The sequence below is a fragment of the Austrofundulus limnaeus genome, unplaced genomic scaffold (genome assembly GCF_001266775.1).
Source record: "Austrofundulus limnaeus strain Quisiro unplaced genomic scaffold, Austrofundulus_limnaeus-1.0 Scaffold1130, whole genome shotgun sequence".
Classification (NCBI taxonomy): domain Eukaryota; kingdom Metazoa; phylum Chordata; class Actinopteri; order Cyprinodontiformes; family Rivulidae; genus Austrofundulus; species Austrofundulus limnaeus.
Window position 1 is genome coordinate 56,558 of NW_013953532.1, and position 21,464 is coordinate 78,021.

Genomic DNA, 21,464 nt, shown 5'->3' on the forward strand with positions numbered 1-21,464 from the left:
TGATCATGTGGTGCCAAGATGAAGAAACTAATGTGCAGCTAACACTGACCGAACTGCCGTAAGTTCTCCATACTCAGGACTTTAGATTGATGATATATTTCCTGACCAAGTGGGTGGAAAAAGCTTACGGGACCGTCAATTTTGTTCTTGACACCTCTCCGTGTGAAATGTTACCGTCTCTTGCCGATGTTGTTACGTGGATCGCGGCAAAATGTCACATGAATACCTTGCTGCACAGCAACGAGGTACCATCGATCAACGCTGGGAAAGTGCGTCGATCGCGCATCTGTGGCCACCTCAACAGTTTGTTGGCAGACGAGTTCTTCCTGTACCCCAGAGTGTTGGCGGACAACAACGGAATTGTTGATATCGTGCAGCTATTCAACAGTGTACATGGGTCAGACGGCGATTGCTGTGATGTGAACATGCGGACGATGACGAGCAGATACGGCATTATGTCTTAAATGTTGCAAATGAGATTGATGTAAACAAGACACGTTAATTTTGTAGGGATTTGCTTGTGTCGATGTTATGGACAATGCTAAATCATAAATACCTCGTAATTATTAGCATAACAATGGGGCACCACCTGATTGTTCAGGAAATTAATTTATAGATTTTAAATCAGTCTCAATTACTGAGTAGCGAATTCTATCATTTTCAAGAACGAACCCAATGAATGACACACAGACAAACGAAATTTCAAAATATAACCTATATTAAATGATTCAGAGATGACAATACACAGATCATTTGGGCAGACAGAAGAACAATTATCATCAAGCCTTTAGTTTAATAATAAACAAAGTCATTCCATAATGAACTCTAGCATCGTCCTAACTGAAACACTTAACTAATCTACACTAACAAATTAGAAGAACTTAAAGGTTAATAAAAGAAATTGTTAATTCATCTATATAAGAGGGGCCGTGAAATATGCATGAATTAAACTCGCCAAACCTTCCTCAATTCAAACTCAATGATCCAGAGGCTTCACCACCACCTCAGCTGAGCAATCACCGTCAACAGAGAGAGTATGTCTGTCCTACCATTCAGACGTCTTATCGTTGTCCCAGGGTACCAGGGCGTGATTGAAACCGTGCCAGCGGTGTCGCTGGTTTCAGAGCGGTCCCTTMGTGGGTACAACTGAACACCTCGAAGCGGCTGGGTTAGCTCCAAGCTGGAATCAGGTGTTTACTTCTGGTCACTTGTTGATTGAAAAAGGTTCTGACCAAGTTCGCTTCCTGCATGAATCCAGTCCCTCGTTATAACGAAGATTCAACAACTTTAAAGTTACAAAATAAAATAAAAATAAAATGAAAATAAAATAAAATAAAATAGTTCCCTGAGGGGAACTGAAGCTCAGCTTTTACTTCTTCATCTCTTCATCTTCTATCTCTGACTTCTTTTGACTGCTTGCTGCTGAAAACTAAATTTCTGTTGTTCTGGGTCTGAAACTCATGATTGGTTGAAGAATGATCACATGACTTGTCTGCTCTTTAYAGTCTGTCCTCACTCTGAGATTGATTACAAACACACACATAAATAAGATTGCTTGTGAAGTGATTAACAGTACATTGTTTCACATGATTGAGTCACGTAGAACATACAATAATTCCTTTTTTTTATCAGAATGAGAAATACAGAAAAACATACATTCACGGTGTAATTATAAAACCAGTCTTTTGGGGGCGCTCTGATACCATAAATGAGTATGAATGTAAATGTGTCTTTGAAGCTTGCTTGGGTGTCATATATCAACAGGGAGTCTGGCTTTAAAGGCTTTTTCTCTGCAGCAGACCCATTCTGCCGGACACCGTGTCGGCGAAGATCTTTGAGTTCTGTATAAGCGGCCATTTTGAGTACATCAAAGGTTCTTACCATACTCAGACAACAGGAAGTCTTTGTTTCATCCTGTCGTTATCTTACCAGTCGTAGATAGTAAACAATGCTTGGAGGTAAGTGAATGGGTCACGGTTCTCTTGTAAACATGGGCAGAATCATGTGGTGAACAAAATTTGGAGCATTGACATTCCACTCCAAGTTACTGCTACAATTTCTTACAGTTTTTTTTTACATGAAGGCTGATCAAATTTTATAATGTGTTTTATGTACACGAAAGTATTATATTTGTTTATATTTACTCAGATTCCTAATGTCATTTACAGTATATGCGCAGTAAAATATATGTATGTTTTGTTTTTTAAAATTAAAATAACAATTAACTGCACAACCCATTCTCACTCCCAAGTCGTCACATATTGACGCTTTTCCAAGGTTCCCTCTACGTCCGATTTTGACGCGCCGGGTAACCCCGTCACGTCAGTTACTGACGAGATGGGGCGAAATCTGTTGTCATATTTTCAGAAAGTGTAGAAAATGCTCAAAAACGACCGTTCCAAAGCCTGAAATTACCTTWGTTCACTTTAGACATCCTGTCCCTGACCCTAGTACCTAAAATTAACCGTTTGTAGAAAATGTACGAAATTCAGGTGAACATGTTCTAAAGCGTAAAATGACCTAATATTCACCATGGACATCCTACCCCTGATCCCAGTACCTAAACTTAACCATTAATCCTGATCCCTCATGTTAACCTCAGACCCCCGACCCAAAGACACCTAAGTGACGCAACCCGGAAAAGCCGCGGGCAGCAAGGACTGACGCGAGGGGGTCACCTGATGCATCAAAATAAGACGCAGAGGGAACCTTGGAAAAGCGTCAATATGTGACGACTTGGGAGTGAGAATGTGTTAAACTGCAATGACATGTGAATGAAATGATGATCTACTGTTGGTGGCGCCTTGCTGTTCCTACCGTTGGCGCCTTGTTGCTGTGTTCTACCATTGGTATCTTGCTGTGTTTTATATTATATATAGTTTTTATTCATTTTTTTGTATGCAATATATGTTTGTGTGGTTTATTTTTTACATTAAGAGTTTTATACTAAACAATTAAAACGAAATCATCATAAGAAAACGCTGTTGTCTTGTTCTTATTTTAGTACTTGAACAACCTATTACTTAAAAAAACACAACACACATATAAAATGATGATCGACGACGAGGCAAGTCAGTATTATCATTGGTGGTGGCCAACAACAGATAACAATGAGAACGACTGGATACGAATATCTCTAATAGCTGCGCCTATTATGGTGGTAATTGGTGTGGCCGTGGCGTTATCCTACAAGCTCTTGAGTCGCCGTAAACATATATATAGTGTATGTAACCCAACTCACACCGGTTACGATYCTGTGTATATGCCAACCACATGCGCAATGACGGGACAGAGCGCGTGTGAAATACAACCCCAAGATTCATCGGTGTTGTCATCCTACCACCATGAGAAGGAACAACAACAACAACAACAACCCGGCGCTTGAGTGCACAGGGAAAATTTTGCATCTGCAACTCTGCCGTGACGCAGATGTTTATAGCCTGCATGATGCGCGGAGACTGTGTCAGATTGAAATCGGGAGACTCWGCGTGTTTCGACACCGCTCCTTGGCACACGTTGTCCAGAGACGATCTCGTGTTGTACTTCAACAAGAATCCCCCGTTTGATGCATCGGGCGCGTGCGTCAGAACGAGTGAGCACGCCGCGGACGATGTGTCTGTTCATAGAGTGTCAAACCTGACGAGGGTAGAGCTGGACGCCGGATACTGCGCCGTTTCCGTCGAGTTGATCGCGTCCGACAACGAGCCCGTGTTCGTCAGAATGCTGTACAAGGACGAGAAATATTGCATGAATCACATGGCGTGCCGCGACGCCGGCGTGCTTAGAGACGCGCTCGTCCAACTGACGTCTGAACTCATTGCGTCGAAAATGAGTGCTGGTTTTTTTCTTGGGATACGCTGATCAAGTCGGAAAAGAACGCGGAAAGAAAGCAGAAAGCGGTTCGCGAAACAGATGCTGAAGAGACTGAAAGCGGGCAATGCCAGCGTAAAGACCACGTTCGTAGAAATCGAGAAAACGCGGCTTCGGGCGATCACGGGTCTGTCGGCGAAGCCCGTGGAGTGTTGCGAATTCTACATGTGTAACCCGAGTCGGGCGGCCATACAACGACACCCATTGGCACTGAACGCCACGTCGGGTTGTCTCACGGCCATGTTCTGCGGTTCCATGGTGTGTGAAACGTCGCAGAAGCCTGTGCCTTACCCGTACGAAGCTGCGTCCATAATAGAGCACCCGTATCAGAACGAGAACAAGTGCTATTCGAACTCGCGGGTCTTGATTGCGCACCACGCCGATCGCGCGTTGGTGAACACGGCCGGTAAACTCGTAGCRCATTGTTTAATCGACATGAGCCTCCCGCGTCAAATGTACAGCGCTATCACGAGAAGTGACGCATGCATGGAATTGTGCTGGCGGAAACTGAGAGCGTTTGCGCAATCCATTAGTGATCGTCTCAAGAATGCGAAATCTACTTTCTTGGCCCTAATGAACACGTGTCCCGAACACATGGTGCCCGCTTGCGGCCCGGACGAGATACTTGCTATCAAATACAATACCGAACATATTACGCGACTGTCCGGTGTAAAGTTATCTGCGTGCAGGGAGGCCGTCACGCGCGACATGCAGCTGAAACCCAAATCCGTGTACGAAACGAAGACGGCGGAGCTGGGTCGCATACTAGAAAAGCTCGTAGCAGTAGGTGCCGTTAGATTCGGAGGTGGCGAGTGTCACGACTATCGCGTGCGCGTCACGGTTCCTCAAAAGTTATTGCGAGACGCGGGCTTTGGAGAGTCGCCAACGAACGCATTAAACGTGGCCATGGGCGCTTTACACGAAAGAGACGTTGTACACGCGGCGAGCCTCGTTTATCGCGCCGTGCTCATGTTGCAACTCGTCGACCCTGCTTCGTTGCCGTGTCCGCCATCGTTTATACCCAGAACCGTGTTACGAATATTGCCGTATTCGTGCGAAGATGGCGATATCGTACAACGCTGGATCGCCGACATGACTCAAAAAGAGTGTATGAGACCGCGACAAGAGACCGCACTGGGAAAACAACAGCGAGCGATTGAGTACCACTGCGCGGGGTGTCGGGAGTTCTACAGAGACATGTGCACGAATAACGTTCGCGGACGCGACGTGTTTGTAGCGATGTACAACAAAAAGAGACGGAGGTTTGGTCGATGCACAAGCGAGAGCATGTGGCTYGCTTCGTGACACAAATATTAACGTGTTGCCGTTGTAGATATATTTTTGTTGGCGTTGTTAGTTGTTTTTTTTCTTCCGGGAGTCAAAAAAAAACGTATGTATTATCACGCGCCATCACAAACGACATCGCCGCCAACGCATCGGTTGTRATTTCGGTGGATTTGTCCGACATAATATGCGACGGTCGCAGTACATTGTTCACGGTAGACGGGTTGTCTCTTACCGCTTACAAGCGAGAAACCTGCAAGCGCATACCCATCAAGTACGCCACGTTAAACGTGGGTATGACTAGAGACGTAACGCACGACGTGTCCAAAATGTCGCCGCAATGGAAAATTGACAAACCCGGTATGACCACGCTACAAATAGCGGGAACGGATACCGCGCCGTATACGCGCACGCTTTGCTTACAGGATAAACACGGTCGAGTGGCTATGTTGAACCTACTCGGATTTGCCATGACATGCGGTATGCGGGGATCAGAAACGTGCAAAAAAGTCTGGACGCGACATTGAACGCCAAGGTCACCAACGGTGAGCTCAAATACGCGTGTGTTAAATGCAAAAAYGGCGTCGCGATGATCATCGACAGAAACGAAAACGCCGGACCGATTTTTTATGTTCCCTTGTGTCCCGTGAACGAGTATCCGTGTATACCCAACGTGTCTCTTAACTCTTGCGATTATATTCAACACGTCGCGCGTATCATAATCGAAGCACTTTGTTCGTTAGGTGTTAGTACACTACCGGGTTTAGATGAACTTACCCGTGTGTGGCAAGCCCACTTTGTACCCGAGTACTGCATCGACTGTACAAAGTTCCCACCGACGAATTCTAATTTTTATATGTCCGGTTTTTTCTAACCTAGGAACTCAGAGAAACACAGCAAAACCCGGCCGAACATTAAATCAATGACAACAGAAGCGAATGAGCTTTTTTGNTGTAGAAAACACATTTTGTACCAACATTTGTAATGTACTCAAAACTTTATTTGATACACACACAATGAACTTTAATGTAATATAATAAAGAAAAACCCTTTCATTATATCATAGCGATTTATATATATATATATATATATGACACGTTCTGCGCAGGGATAGACGTCTTTGCCATTGTGGATTTGAGATCGCAGAGTATCAACTTGATTGTAGAAAGTCCTTCGGCCGATATAGGTTTGATAACAGGAACRCTAAATATAACCATGATATACGGTCATACTCTGGCTGGTGTATGCACGAGCGTGGCCCACGCGACCATGTGCCACGACGACAACGACCTGACCGAGCATGATAAATTCCCACATTCGGAAATTACACAGATGACAGATGATGTAATACTGAAAAGCATACCGGGTATATTCGAACCAATTATTGGTGTTTCTTTGGCCGATTGGTGTGAGCTTCATCACGATAGACCTAACAAAGGTTTCAATGTATAATATAATTGAATGTATATGGTGCTTCTTAGTTTGTTTTTTGTTTTGTAAAAGCAAATATAATAATACAAATGCATATTGTGACATAAGTAAACTTGTATGTATATAACATGTTTACATATATGTGAACAAAAATAAACACAAAAATACAATTTTTTTGCGCATTGTTTTTTTTATTGTTGACATTAAAAGAATAACATCAAACACAGTTCATTTTGATACATATGGGTCCTGTACGTATGTCACCTTGTTATTATCTACTATGTTCGTATTTCTCAACAAGACATCTATGTTCCATCCGCCAAACATATTGAGGTCGTCGTTGTTGTATACACTATCATCATCATCATCATCATCATCATCATCATCATCGAGGATGGTGATGCCTTTGACGTATTTGAGAAGATGAAATCCATAACTGTTAAAAACAACTGCTCTCCACATCCCATGACGAGTCACGAAGCTAAAAAGATAACCGGGAAAGTCTTCATTTTTATCGTAAACTAAAGCCGCTGGTGTTCCTTGAAGGCGTTCCGTTGCTTTTTGCAGAAAACGCTGTATGGTAGCCAACGTTAAAACGCCATTAGTTAAACTGCATAAACCAAATGGGGTCTTCCATAGTAGTTGCGATAACGGGCCCTGTGATAATTGCTCGATAAAATGCCACATGGTTGGGTTTTTATTAAAACTATAATAGTTTGCCCCCTGAGGTATTGGTATACACACATATTGCAAGGTGCGGTTAATGAAATTGAACAATGTATCATTCGCGAGTTTCATCCCAAGATCATGTCTGTTATCCGCAAGGCAACACATATAACGGCCAGCCCCAACAAACACGCGAATTTCGTTCAATTGACTTTGCGATGTTTTCACGTATACCAAGCACAAGTAACCCCAATCATGACATGTACCATACGCAATCACAGTGTTCCCGAGAGTCGCAGTTCTCAAAGTCTCAATTAAGGTTTACTGTGTGATAGCGCCCTACCATATTTTACGCTTGACCAAATCTTTCATAAACACGGAAAAATCATTTGTCAATAAACTCATATTAGAACCTCGCGTCGCCGCGGTAGATTGTCCGGCGGTTGCCATGGTTGTTTTTTTTAAATGTTCTTATTATGAAAAAAAACATAGTAAATAATACAGAATCTATATTATGAACGCCTATAATGTTAATATCCCGCACCTGCAGCGTAGATCACTATACCGATTGTGTAATTTTTGCGCCAGGGTTGCACATTCACCGTTACAAACGAGTCATTGATCTCATAATCGGTACAATGAACCACATCACCACCGTCCATCAACACGACACCCAAAGAACTTTTTGTGTCCGCAACTTCATCTTCGTCCGTCTTGGAATATAAGAGACCAATTTTAGAAACCGCGCCCTCAGGTACACGCATGCTCACCACATTTCCGACGGACACAAACTCGTCCGTTTTGTAGCGCTTGCTGTCTGTAATTGTACACACTGTGGGTGCGGTTACATAAAACATGCAACTATCGTGAAATTGCCAACCAGCGTTCGTTGTTATTGTCGGTGCGCTTCCGTCTCCGCTTAGCTCTTTATACTTTGTGGATTTCGGTACGCGAATAGTATGATTGTCGGTTATATGCCAGTCATTAATTGGTTAATCTCATTTCCCCGCATACATTTTGTTTATGCTCGGTTGGTTTTGGTACGCGAATGGTGTGAGCGTCTTCCAAGTGTAAACCGGTGTTGGTGAGTTTTCTCAGCACAGACCCGCCGTTCCTCGCGTACAACGCAAGGAAATTGTCCGATGTCACAAATGATGATGACATATCGACAGCACTCGTATAAATTATAAACCGTACACGACATATACTGTTATCGTTTAATAGTGTAAAACAAAACAGACGAGTTTTGCTGTTTTATGCTAACGACTCACAAAGATCACGAGGGGTGTCCGATATATATACATGTTGATAATAAAATTATCATCTATACGAAAACGCGTAGTTGTATCGAGTCGTGTTGACTCGAGCACTATCCTTGAACACAACACCAAGGCAAGCGCAACATGAATCGTTGAGGAGTTTGGTGAGTTGTCTATTACCTCAGTGGATCCATCTACACGTACGCAATAATCAACATACCGGTTATTTCGCAAAAAAAAAATCAACACGGTACTGCGATCGATAAGAAACGCGACACAATGAATGATATTATCGGTCTGTAAGTGGACAAAGTTTATTATCTGTTTTATTAACAAAAAATTAAGAAGTACGTCGTGTATACCGAGAATCACCATGAGTGCCACGTCGCTTCGAGAAGAACACAATGATTACACCCTCACGACGATATCCGACGTTTCGGAAATGCGTCAGCGTGATGATAGAGACGCGACATGGTCGTGGTGTGCTTTTCGAGAAAAGTTTATTGACTTATCGAATTCGGTTGGTTGCATCGATGTTGCCAAAGACCTGGACGTCATTTCATGGGCTATCTTTAAGGTTGTACAGACAGAGATCGAACGCTTCATCAAACAAAGGTGTTGTAATGACTCTTGTAGGCAAAGAAGCCACTGTGGTTGTGCATACAAACCGATAAATAAGGATTGGTATGACAGCAACATAGCACTTGTTGTGGATCAGATAYCGTTTGGTGGTTTAATAAACAGCGCGTTGCATGCACTGAAAACAAACATAATAAGCGACGAACTGACAGTTTCTGTAGGAACCCTCATTCGAGCCTTTTCGTTTTCGTTCCGGTTGTATGAACGTTCTTATCGCTCTAATAAATATTCGCAAAWGGACACGGATGGTATATTAAACGCGTACTTCAACGAACAGCGCATTTTGGGGTTACCGTCAACGTTTTACTTCCGACGAAACAACATGCTTGCCTTCATTGTGGAGTCCATCTACGTTCACATAATACAGAAGATGTGGCTGGAGCAGATGGCCACCAGCACTTGTTTAGGTTGTATGATAACATCAAATAACCCCAGTTCTCACTGTTGCGCGACGACTCCTCTAGATCCGGACGAGTGGATCGTGAGACAAATCGAATACATGGCACAACATTTAGGTCCGAGTAAATTAGGTTGTGTTACACGAAACCAAGTGAACATGTTGTGCGAACAACAGCAACAACAACCACCAACAGACCTTGAAATAGATTGCGTAACACGCGTTGTACACAATGCTGCTTTCACGCGATATCTTGCATGCTTCAAAAAAACGAATGTTACATAAAATAGACATGGATGTAATTGTGGCCATCTATAACAATGCATAATTGTTTATTGCAAATAAAACTATATAAAACAATTTGTTTTGTTGCATTTCTGTGTTTATTATTATATTAAAAAAACATAAACAAACAAGGGTAATAAAAACAACAAAATCTTTGTCAGCATTGAGTTGTTTTTTTTTGTGTCGGCTAAATATTTAATTATATATTCATAATCTACATATCGTTGGTATTAGTATAAACATGTATTTTATTGTGGATACGGTACCAAAAAAAATAATAACACTTTCACAATGGTTATTTGTTATACATATTTTATTGTACATATATATATATATATATATATATATATATATATATATATGTGTGTATCTTAACCATAAACAAAAAAAACTGTTATAATAAATTGCTGCGTTTAATATAAGAGGTTTGCAAACTGTGACATTTTCTACACACAGTTTAGCATGTTTCGGAACCACCTATCAGCTCCACCGAGGTGATGTCGGTGCGCTTGCGATGAGAAAAGGAGGCTTTACCGCTGCATTTTGCGCACACTGCGTGTAATTTTACCACGTCTTCGGCCAACGGCACGAGATCCAACACGCTCCCAAAGGGCTTCCTTTGAAAAGTTCCATCCAGCGCCGCCACAATCACAGTTTTAACCGCATTGGCCATTTCCTCACAAAACGACAACACGTCGGGAAAGAACTGCGCTTCGTCGATACCAATCATGGAAACGAGGTCAACATCGCGCTCGACATCGTACAAATGCGACACAGACATGGCTTCGATCTTGTCACCAGCGTGCGTTGTTATGTGCGACTCGGAATACCGAGAATCCTTGGCCGGTTTGATCACGGGACATTGTTTTTGCATGGCTTGTTGCACGTGTAATCTCCTGATGAGCTCGGTGGTTTTTCCAGAAAACATCGGCCCCAATATCAACTGAATTTTACCCATGGTGATAAAAAACGAAAATGATGAATCTCTGGCAAACCGGTCTTGGTTTTATAAGAAAAAAATAGGCGTGGTTATAAAAACCACCAAAAAAAAACAATAACAAACTATCCGGTGATAATTATTATTAATTTACGCTTATCGTGTTATAAGCTCAATGTTCGACTGAATTGGGTTTTTCAAAGTCAATTATTTCGCGTAATTCTTCTATCGACGCTAAATATTTTTCCTTGGCCTTTTGTACTTTTTGTTCTTGTGTATATTCCAACTCGGTTTCTTGAATTCTTTTTTCCAACACGGCAAGTTGTTCCCTAACGTGGTCTGAAACACATACACGGCCTATACATTCCGTCAACTCTTCGATCAAACCGTTAAACTTGGCAAGATGATTGTCAAATCGAGGTTTATCATTCCTTACCCGTGCCCAGTTCAAGAATGTGATTTCACGCTTTAAATTGTCAATCTTCACACCTAGATCTACAGAGTCGCGAATGGGCAGCTTGTTGTCGGGTGGCGTACGACACCAAAACGAATACCACTCATCGTCGTCAAAATCGCTCTTCTTAGATTGATTGGATGGGTCATAAACCGGGAGTGATTCGCTCTCAACGTTTGAACAAGGAGTTGTTTCCGTAGAACATGTTTCACCATAACGACAATGATTGTAATGCATTACGGCTTCGCGTAAATGTTCGCTATTCTCGACCCGAGGGAACTTACCGCTTTCACGGTCATAGTTCATTTTTTTTCCTTTTATTAATATGTGTAAAACAAATTGTAAAGAAAAAGGTTGCTGTAACACGGCGCCTGATATACACGTACATTTAATAAGATTCTTCATTTGTTCTTCTGTACACGCTCTTGTTAGTTTTCATCCATGGGTTCATTGATGTCTAACATGGGTCTCTTCACTTCACTGAACTGAAATGTAAACTGATAACATGCGTCGTCATACCCCGTGTCCATGGGCTCGTTGACTTCGATCATCGACTTTTCGTTAGAAAATAACACACCGTTGTTGAGAAATGATGATACGCACGTCATCGAGAATGGACACGTGTCAAAGAAACGGCGCTTTATTGGAGGGGTATTGCGAAATCGACCGATGCGTTTATAAACCCTTCACGGTGTTCAGAGTGTATGTAATTCATCGACCCATGTTCCGCAACACCGCTGCGTGGCGATGTGACAAGTAAATTGAGACTTTTATATTTTATGTTAATAGTGTCTACGCGCGTAGAATCTTCGTCCGATCGCACGTGGTACTTCAAATTTGTTTGTTATAAAATAAAACATACATATATATTCGGATGTGATATAACGCACACGTGTATGTGAAATGACAACGTTTTCGGTTTATACGATTCATGACGACGTTTCGAAAACGTATCTGAACTTGCGAGACAAATGGGCGCGTGCGGCTTCTCGGGTACCAATCAACATCGACAGAGTCCGTGCTCGCCGACAAGCGAGCACTATGTCAAAATAGACTCCAACGACGAGTTTGGCTACCGGATCAAACGCGAGGTTAAGCCGTCCAACTATAACAACGGAGGTCTCTATGTATCTATCCCGAGACGCGCCACAAAAGACGCGTTGTCGGCGCGTTTTAAGAGCGGACAAGTACAACCCGCGGCCTCGATGATATACAAAGGGCCCACAACGGTCATTCGATGATTTTACGGTTGGAGCGAACATCGAGCCGCGTCGGTGCGATACAACGAAACGCAACACGGCTCTAACAAACAAAAACAACACGAGTTCGAAGTAATACTGCGGACAACGAAATCACGGAACTCGACGTGTACACCAGCGCGATGTTGATGATCGCAACGCACGTTATTAACTCGGTTGAAATTTTTAAAAAGTACACCACACTATACGATACCCATATAATATATCTTGTATTTTATATATATTAAATCTGACCGCCGCTTGATCACTTATAATATTCTCGACCGACCATCGATGTTATGCTGATTACGTCGTGTATATAAAAAGCAAACGGTTGTATTGTAGCTCACATAAGATGCGGCGCTCGTCTTAAACCCGCGAATAACGACCGGGTTGGACAAATAAAGTCAAAGAAATCAAAATGCTACTTTCTAGTCTTCGACGCTCAACGGTACCGCCGTTGAGCGAACAGTGGTCGGATTTTATCACACAAGAGCTCGGATATTACTGGTGGGGCACGGATATGACGAAAGTCGAAGCGGCGCAACGGTTATCATGTGCGGACCCGGGTTCAACGCTGTTATATGCCCCGGACGCCGATTCGCATCGGAGCGTCGTGTGCTCCGGTTCCGTCGCAACGAAAAAATACGGAGTCGTGAGGTTCGACGTCGCGCAAGTCGATGTGAAACGTTTCACGGTCATCATGTGGTGCAACACACAGCGGCGTCAACTGGATACCAGTATGTTTATTTCACAAGCGTGGCGTGTTATGCGAGACTCCGGAGTTGCGCTTCTCGCAAACGAGGACCTTGATGCCAAATTGATAGAAAAACCGTACGCGTGCAATCCGATAAGGAGACCGCGAGCGGTTTACAACACGTTCTTTCAGCAAGGTCACAAGCGTATTAAGCTCAGTTGCAGTGTTTGATATCCCCTCAAAGAACGAGGACTGTGGTGGGGTTTGATTCATGAGGCCGATCGGTGGTTGCAAAACTACGCTCAAATTGTTCTTGAGGAAAAATACACAATTTAAAAAACGCGCAAGAGAAAACGCTTTGAAAAAAACAACGTTGCTTGAGTATAGCCTGCATGATGTGTCTCGACAGCGGGGAGCCGGGTTGTTTGTTTCATGTGGTTTACGGGCGTGTAACAACGGTTTTAGCTGTACACTTATGTCCGAGCGGAACCGGATTCTACGTGACAAAAAATATCGGTCAAGGAAAAACACGCGTAGTCTCGCGTTCGTGCAACGTGAAACCGGGTGGTCTTCGAAAGTACCTGGAGGAACAAATGATGATGAGTTTATTCCACACGAGTCTTTGGAAGACGTCGATGTTCCATATAACATATTTCACGCGTTGGTGGAGAAGATTAGAGACGATACAAACAGTGACGAAGACGAAGTTGCAGACGACGAAGTGTTGAAGCTGCTACCTCAACATTATATTAATCTCGCTACATTATAATGTGTATATGTGAATTAAAAGAAATAAAATAAACACATGTTGCGTCGTACAAAGAAAAATAAATAAGAGACCTGAGACGCGGTTGTAATGAAAACGTGTCATGTTGTTGTTCATTAAATAAACATAACAATCGGGAGTGTTTTGGTTTTGTTATTTTAATTATATAAAATAATGGTTACCACCAATTTATTTCTATAAGACATAAAACACAGTTTATAACGCCTAAATTGAATGGTGAATTTTGTGAAACCATATTTATACAATATGCACCAACGACTCTTATTATTGTTTTATATACAAAACACACGGTTGAAGTGTATCGCCCGAATCGACAAGGGCCGGGTCAGGTTTTGCTTCGAACACTACATACCGTGAATCCGAACGCRAACGACCCGTCTTGTGTTGAACAACAAAACAATATCATCCGCATGATTGCAAACACGTGGGTTAATGAACCATACACACAGACCCTGCGCAATACTTGAAAAAGAGAGCGCGCACGCATCTGGAAAAGATCGGATATACATTTGCACATAAAATCTCGAAACATCAGGTACGTGTGTATTTTTGTTTATTTACATAGTTACAAACACCGAACAACGAAACATTACTTTATACCGAACCGGTAGCCTTGTAGAAATCTGTAAAGAATTGAAGATTTTTTCTTTCGTCGTTCGTCATTGTCGCATATAGGTTTTCTGTTTCTACAAGCGCGGTTCTMTTGATCTTGAGTTCGAACAACAAAGTTTGCGTTGCGACCCGTATAAAGTAATCGTCTACAGACAACCCGCGCTTTTGCACAAACATCCTCACTGTTTCGATGAACCGTTGCGTCTTCACGCGCTCAACGACATCGTCATAATATTTATCGTAAAAGTCATCCACATAATCCACGCGCTGCTGACCAAGCTCGTTAAATTCACAACCGGGACATATCCCTTCGATGTACGTGTCTATCGTTATGTTGAAAAGATGGAGAATTATCACCCGCGCGTTGTTGAATAAGTTAAAACTCAACCACCCGCCATCGCCCGAGGTAAGGGGGGTATAAAGAGTATTGTCCGTCGCGATTGTTGTCGGTTCGTCGGTCCCACTAATGCGTAGTAGCGACGACGAAGTCCCGGGACCGAGACGACGATGTTTAGACCGCGCCTCGGTAGAATCGAAACACACGCTCGTGCCCGGTGGGACCATAGCCACGGGTCTTTTAAACGGTTGTTTTGACATCTTCAAGCAATAGAGTGTGTTTTGTCGCCACGTATGATAACAACAAATTGCGCGGGGTTGCGCGTGGATTTCCTTTATATTGACAGGTTGAGCTAAAAAGAAAAAAAACAGCGCTGCGTTGTATTGTTTCGTTTAATAGGAGATATAACACCATGAAACTAATAAAAAACACATACAATATTACAAACTGTGTTCTGTGTATACATATTTTAGACAGTCTATAGTAACCATTTGTATCATCTCTCTGTGTGTTTTTTTCTTCCCTTTGTTCATGCAGCATTTTCAGAATCGCGTCTCTCCGGTGTGTCGATTGTGCGGTTATAGAATCATTCAAAGCGCACCCGCCATACGGCAAGAGCGCCGGCGCGACCCAGGCCACGACTTTGGTTTAGACACCGACGACAAGTTTAAAAAAAGCCATGAAAACCCAGACACTCTCCCTGAAGGCGATAAATATCGCACAAAGGGAGGCGCAAAAGATCTAGTCTATGACTCATGTATGTACAACATAAAGGTGATAATGTATAAAAAATACCATGTTATTGTCATTGTACACAATGTTGTTGTTGTTTTTGTATTCAAACATAAGATGGATGAACTCTCAATAAAGACATCTTTAAACGCTTACTTAGACGTATATGTGTTTTTACTTGTACAAACCCCACGAGACTCGACACTTAATCTGCTTTGGTTACGAATGATTATCTTGGATTCGGAGCAGTACATCTTACTACGAAACCAGCATATATTGGAACATTAATTCTGAGCGCCACGTAAAAACTTTGTCAACTTGTTTATGTAAATATAAGCTCTACCGGGACCGGGTAACGCGTCGACGTGCACAGTGCTTGATGTAAAACACCACGGACCTCTTTCTGTGCCTTGTACAAAACATCGTAGTATGCGCAAAATACATAGCAAACACGAACAAGAAAGGAGGTTATAATCGTATGATACCTCAGCGAATCCGCGGTGTTGCGAGTTTAGGCTTGGTAAATCGCATGGACGCGGGTAGACACAACGCGTTGCTGATATTGTTTTTTTTATACTTTTACATAACACATAAACTAAATTATGTTTATCCCAACCGACCATCACCGATAAACGAAATAATCTGACCGACCGTCGTTGTTACTGTTTACATTTAGAAAAATGGATTAAATCCGACCGACCATCACCGATAAAAGAAATAATCTGACCGACCGTCGTTGTTATTGTTTACATTTAGAAAAACGGATTAAATCCGACCGACCGTCGTTGTTATTGTTTACATTTAGAAAAACTGACTAAATCTGACCGACCGTCGTTGTAAAATCAGAACGCCACAGACCTTTCTGTGTTTTACTATACAAACATCGTGGTGTGCTCAAAGTATGTAGCAAACATAAACAAAGGAGGTTACAACCGCATGATACCCCCCAGCGAGTTCTACGCGTTGCAAGTTGGCTTAGTGATCGCGCAGACACGGGGATATGTTGACACACCACGTGTTGTTGATGTTGTTTCTTGTTTTGTATGCATTTACACAAAACATAAACTAAAATGTACTATTTCCTGACCGACAGTCGTCGGTTTTTGTTTACAATTGCGCACGATAAAAAAAATATTGTATTTTCCTGACCGACCATCGCAGAATTTGTATTTCCCGACCGACTGACCGTCGGTTTTTTGTTTACAATCTCTCAAACGCGGTACGTGTCGAACGCGAACAACGGTGGGCGCGTGTTGCGTAGTCGGCACACCGGTCCTCTCGGACGGTTACGATCTCGCGTCCGATCGGTCTGAGGAAAGTCGATTTTTCTTATGTATATATCACAAATACGTAGTTACGGTCTCGACGCGTCGTCGATTATCCGGTCGGACCCCTGTATGCGATACCGGCGTGTTCTTTTTTTTCCTAAACGTAAACATTGTCAAGACCACAGTCTGACTTTATTTGTTGTTTTGTTTTTTTGTTCTGATTTTAGACTAGTATTCCCGAACGACCGTTGATCTCGGTTTGTTTCCATCTGAAATATCCCGACCAACCGTTGATCTCGGTTTGTTTACATCTGAAATATCCCAACCGACTGTTGTTGTTGTTTGTTTAGATTTACATGACTCTAGCGACTCGACGCATAGGACGCGACCATTGGCGCGCGTGTCGCGTCGTCGACACATCGGTCCTCTCGGACGGTTGCGATCTCGCGTCGTATCTGCCGGAGCAAAAACTTAGACCCCTCTCTGCTCGGGCGAACGTTTCATTACGTTCTCGACGCGTAGAGGGTTATAGGATCAGACGCATTTATGTGACGTCGGCTTGGGTTTTTTGGTACACCAAAATGTAACGCGCGGCCTAGGTCACGCGACGACACGTATTTCCCGATCGACCGACCGTCGCCGATATTAAAATTATTGTATTTCCCGACCGACCGTCGTCAGCACACCGGTCAATCTGACAGGAGATTGTAACCGTCCGATTGACCGGAGCAAGAAGACGGTTTTTCTTCATTTGCGCGAAGACGTAGTTACGTTCTCGACACGTCGTGTATTATGCAGTCGGACACCGGTACGCAACACCAGCGTGGTTTTTTTTTCACACGAAAATGTAACGCGAGACCACGGTCGAACGTTGTTGTTGTTTTGTTTACTTTGTGTTCTAACTTTAAATTCGTATTTCCGACCGACCATCGGGCTCGGTTTGTTTACATTCGGAATATCCCGACCGATCGTTAATTTTATTTACATTGCGTAATCTCGCATCTCAACGAGACACGCGTCGGAGGCGACCAACGTTGCGCTCGTATCGCGTCGTCGACACCCCGCTCCTCTCGCACGGTTACAATCTTGCGTCCGATCGGCCGGATCAAAAAGTCGATTTTTCTTTGCTCGAGTGAAGACGTTGTTACGTTATCTACGCGTCGTCGATTCTACTATGGGGCACCGGTACGCATGATCAGGGTGAATTTTTTTCCCCTCTAACCCAAAAAAATGTGATATCGATCACGCTTCGTTGAGATCACGGTCGGATGTTTATTCTAGTTTATATTTTTTTCTTTAGGTTCGTATTCCCGACCGACCGTCGCTATCTGTATATTTTTGACCGATCTTTGTGTTGTTTTTGTTTACATTCGCTTAATCTCACAATTCGACGCGTTGGATGCGACCAACAGCGAGCGTGTCGCGTCATTTTATATTTTAAATGTCTTTTTTTTCATTAAGGATACGCGTCATAGAACGATCTGCTGCGCACATCTAAGACCACACCCGTCGCTTTATTTATATCCCCTTTCTATAAGAAATACTTTTCATTCCGACCAACCGTGAAACCCGCCCGAGGGTGATTTTTTTTCCGACCGACCGTATATTCAGGCGCAGTTATAAAAATGCTATAGACCGTGAAGCTCGCGGGTCATATTCTCTAAACACCGGCTGAAAACAAAAACATGCCTTTCGCATACAGTATCGTTCTTCGTCACCCTGCGATGTTGATGATCGACGGCATCAAACTCGTCGAAGGCGACATCGTGGACCCGAGGGCGTACTTCAACAACGTCAAAGTGAATGTGATGCTGGACAGGCACGCGCGACACACAGAACTGATTTGGAAATGTGGACTAGGGAGATACTCGTTGTATAACCTGGGAATGGGATTATACCCCGGTGAGATCTTGCAGAAAATACTCGAAGATAATCGTGTTTGGAACGACATCAAATACGGTTTGCAACTGTTTGATTTTTGGACTCATTTCAAACGTTCCGTTAAAATGCCAAGTGTATATTTCATGCAGATCGAGAAGGAATATCCTTACATCGATGATGTGTTTAACATGCACGTTGTGATATCCAGCGGCACGCGGATGTCGGCCGACGAGGCGTTGGTGTTCAGCGAAAGACTTTGGTGTGAATATAAGGAGTACATTATGACTCACTGGAAACCAGCGGACGGCTGGTCGAGATGGCTAGCGATGCGCTGCGAGTGGAACAAAGACAACGCGTTACAAGCTCTCAAGGAAGGTGGAGAGTGGAAGCCCATGAACGTTCACCAAATGGTAGATTATTACTTTTCGCATAAAAATCCATGGGGAAATGCGTTCCTGTGCAGAGAAGACGATCCGCGAATCAAACAAGGTTGGTTCTTGGTGTCCGACATCAACATCGGCGCGTGCGAAAACGATATAGACGAGTTGTGGTTTTATCACCGCCCCGACGTGTATCACGCAATCAAAATGGAATATGGACTAGGGGTTCACAACATATGTTGTCTCGAGAAGGAGTGTAAATCGTGCGGTTCAACATTTTTGGTGGTAAAAAAAAGAAGAAGAAGAAATAGAAATAGACGAAGAAGAAGAAGAAGAAGAAGAAGAAGAAGAAGAAGAAGAAGAAGAAGAAGAAGAAGAAGAAGAAGAAGAAGAAGAAGAAGAAGAGACCGTAACGTCGACAAATCCCCAGCTAGAACACGCAGAGAGACGTCGTTCACGAAGAACACAGAAGTATGTATAACGATAAGNAAGAAGAAGAAGAAGAAGAAGAAGAAGAAGAAGAAGAAGAAGAAGAAGAAGAAGAAGAAGAAGAAGAAGAAGAAGAAGAAGAAATAGAAGAAGAAGAGACCGTAACGTCGACAAATCCCCAGCTAGAACACGCAGAGAGACGTCGTTCACGAAGAACACAGAAGTATGTATAACGATAAGGGACACATCAACGTTGTCGAACTAAAAAGAGGCTATGTGAGCAACGCGTGTAGCGCCTCGTAATGGTGTCGTTTTTTTATACGATGTGCAACAGCTGAATGATTTTATTCTGTTTACGATTACAATAAAAATAACAACACAGAGACTCTGTTTCTTGTTTGTAACATCACACAAAACGCACTGGCTTGTTTGTTGTTGGGTTTTTTTTGTCACAAGTTTATTCAACGTATATGGAAATAAGGAGACATAATACACATTATTTTCATTTTTATTCCCTTTTACTATAATTCAACATAGTATTTCTTGTACAATTTTCTTTGTCAATGATGGCTGTTTTTTTTGTGAAAAAAACTCATGTCCATGTATATACAAACACGTTTATTTGCCTTTTACAATTCTGCAAAAGTCACATTGCGATGGGGAAATAGTGACGGTTTAACCACAACACACAGATTAACCAAGATGTTTACAAACACAAAAACACCGGCCAACCGACGAATTACAGCGTATCGCTCGGACGAGTAAAACGTTAAGAAAATAAGCAAAGAGTTGAACAGATTAGACATAAAACACATAAAAATAAACAACACAATCCCACAACCTATAAGCAACGCGGAAATAATTCTCCGCGCACCGTACAGCATCGCCAACGTAATTGTGCGCATCCACAATTCCTCCAGCATTTCGATTGTGACACACAGCTTTCCTTTCCAACGCATGTCATGCGGTGGATTGTAGACAAACACACGCGCTTACAGGAGGAACAGCGTGAAGCCGCAAACGAAACCGGTGTCAATGGGCCATCTCTCGTTGAGTTGCACCTAAAAAAACAGACACAAATATTTACACGGACCGTAATTGATTTTGAGCGATTTGTTGATACACGCGCACACTCACCATTGACAGGTCCACGTATATAGTCATCGTTGATGTTGAGTTCAAGGAAGAAAACCAAACTCGGATCGCGACACGAGCTCACACCGGACAAAAACACTTTTTTTGGTCTTTTATATACCCAACAGATAGATGTCGCGTCTGTGGGTGTATAATATAACATGGAAAATGTTATCGTAAACAAAACCTGGGACATAGAACCTTCAATACTCTCATAAGCTGAAAACAGATTCTGTGCTCTCAGTTTCTGCAATCAGTGCGCGCAGATTGTGTCGACAGGTTGAACGCATGGTACGTGTGGTACAATCTGTTTTGTTGTATCCGGTTTTATTGTGAAAGGCTAAACAGGAAGTGAATACTGTGAGTGCGGAGACAACTTGTTTTGGGGAACACAACCGTATGAAGCTGCATCTTCAAGGTAAATTCAGTGGATCTGTTGTTATATAAACTTAAGGCACTGTCGTGTTCTCATCAACACACTTTTTAGCCACAGAATGTCCCTGAAAAATTCATCAAAATCCGACGTGGTTATTTATTTATTTTCATATTTTCCAGTCAAATGAACCCTGAAATGGAGGTTGGCCTCCTCTGCCCTCCCGTCCCCCGTTTTGTTGTGAAAGAGAATAAACATCTGAGAACCGCTGGAGAAGACCTCAGAGCGGCTTGCTGTAGAGAAATGTCTCGTTGTGGCGAGCTTCATCTGCAGAAGACAATCATGGGAGCCGCGGCCCCGCTCTTACTCTGAAA

At 42.8% G+C, this 21,464-nt stretch overlaps 1 pseudogene; it reads right to left on the bottom strand.

The window, feature by feature from the left end:
• Positions 1 to 3,019: 3,019 nt before the first annotated feature.
• Positions 3,020 to 10,789, bottom strand: LOC106534274 (thymidine kinase, cytosolic pseudogene; annotated as a pseudogene).
• Positions 10,790 to 21,464: the final 10,675 nt, after the last annotated feature.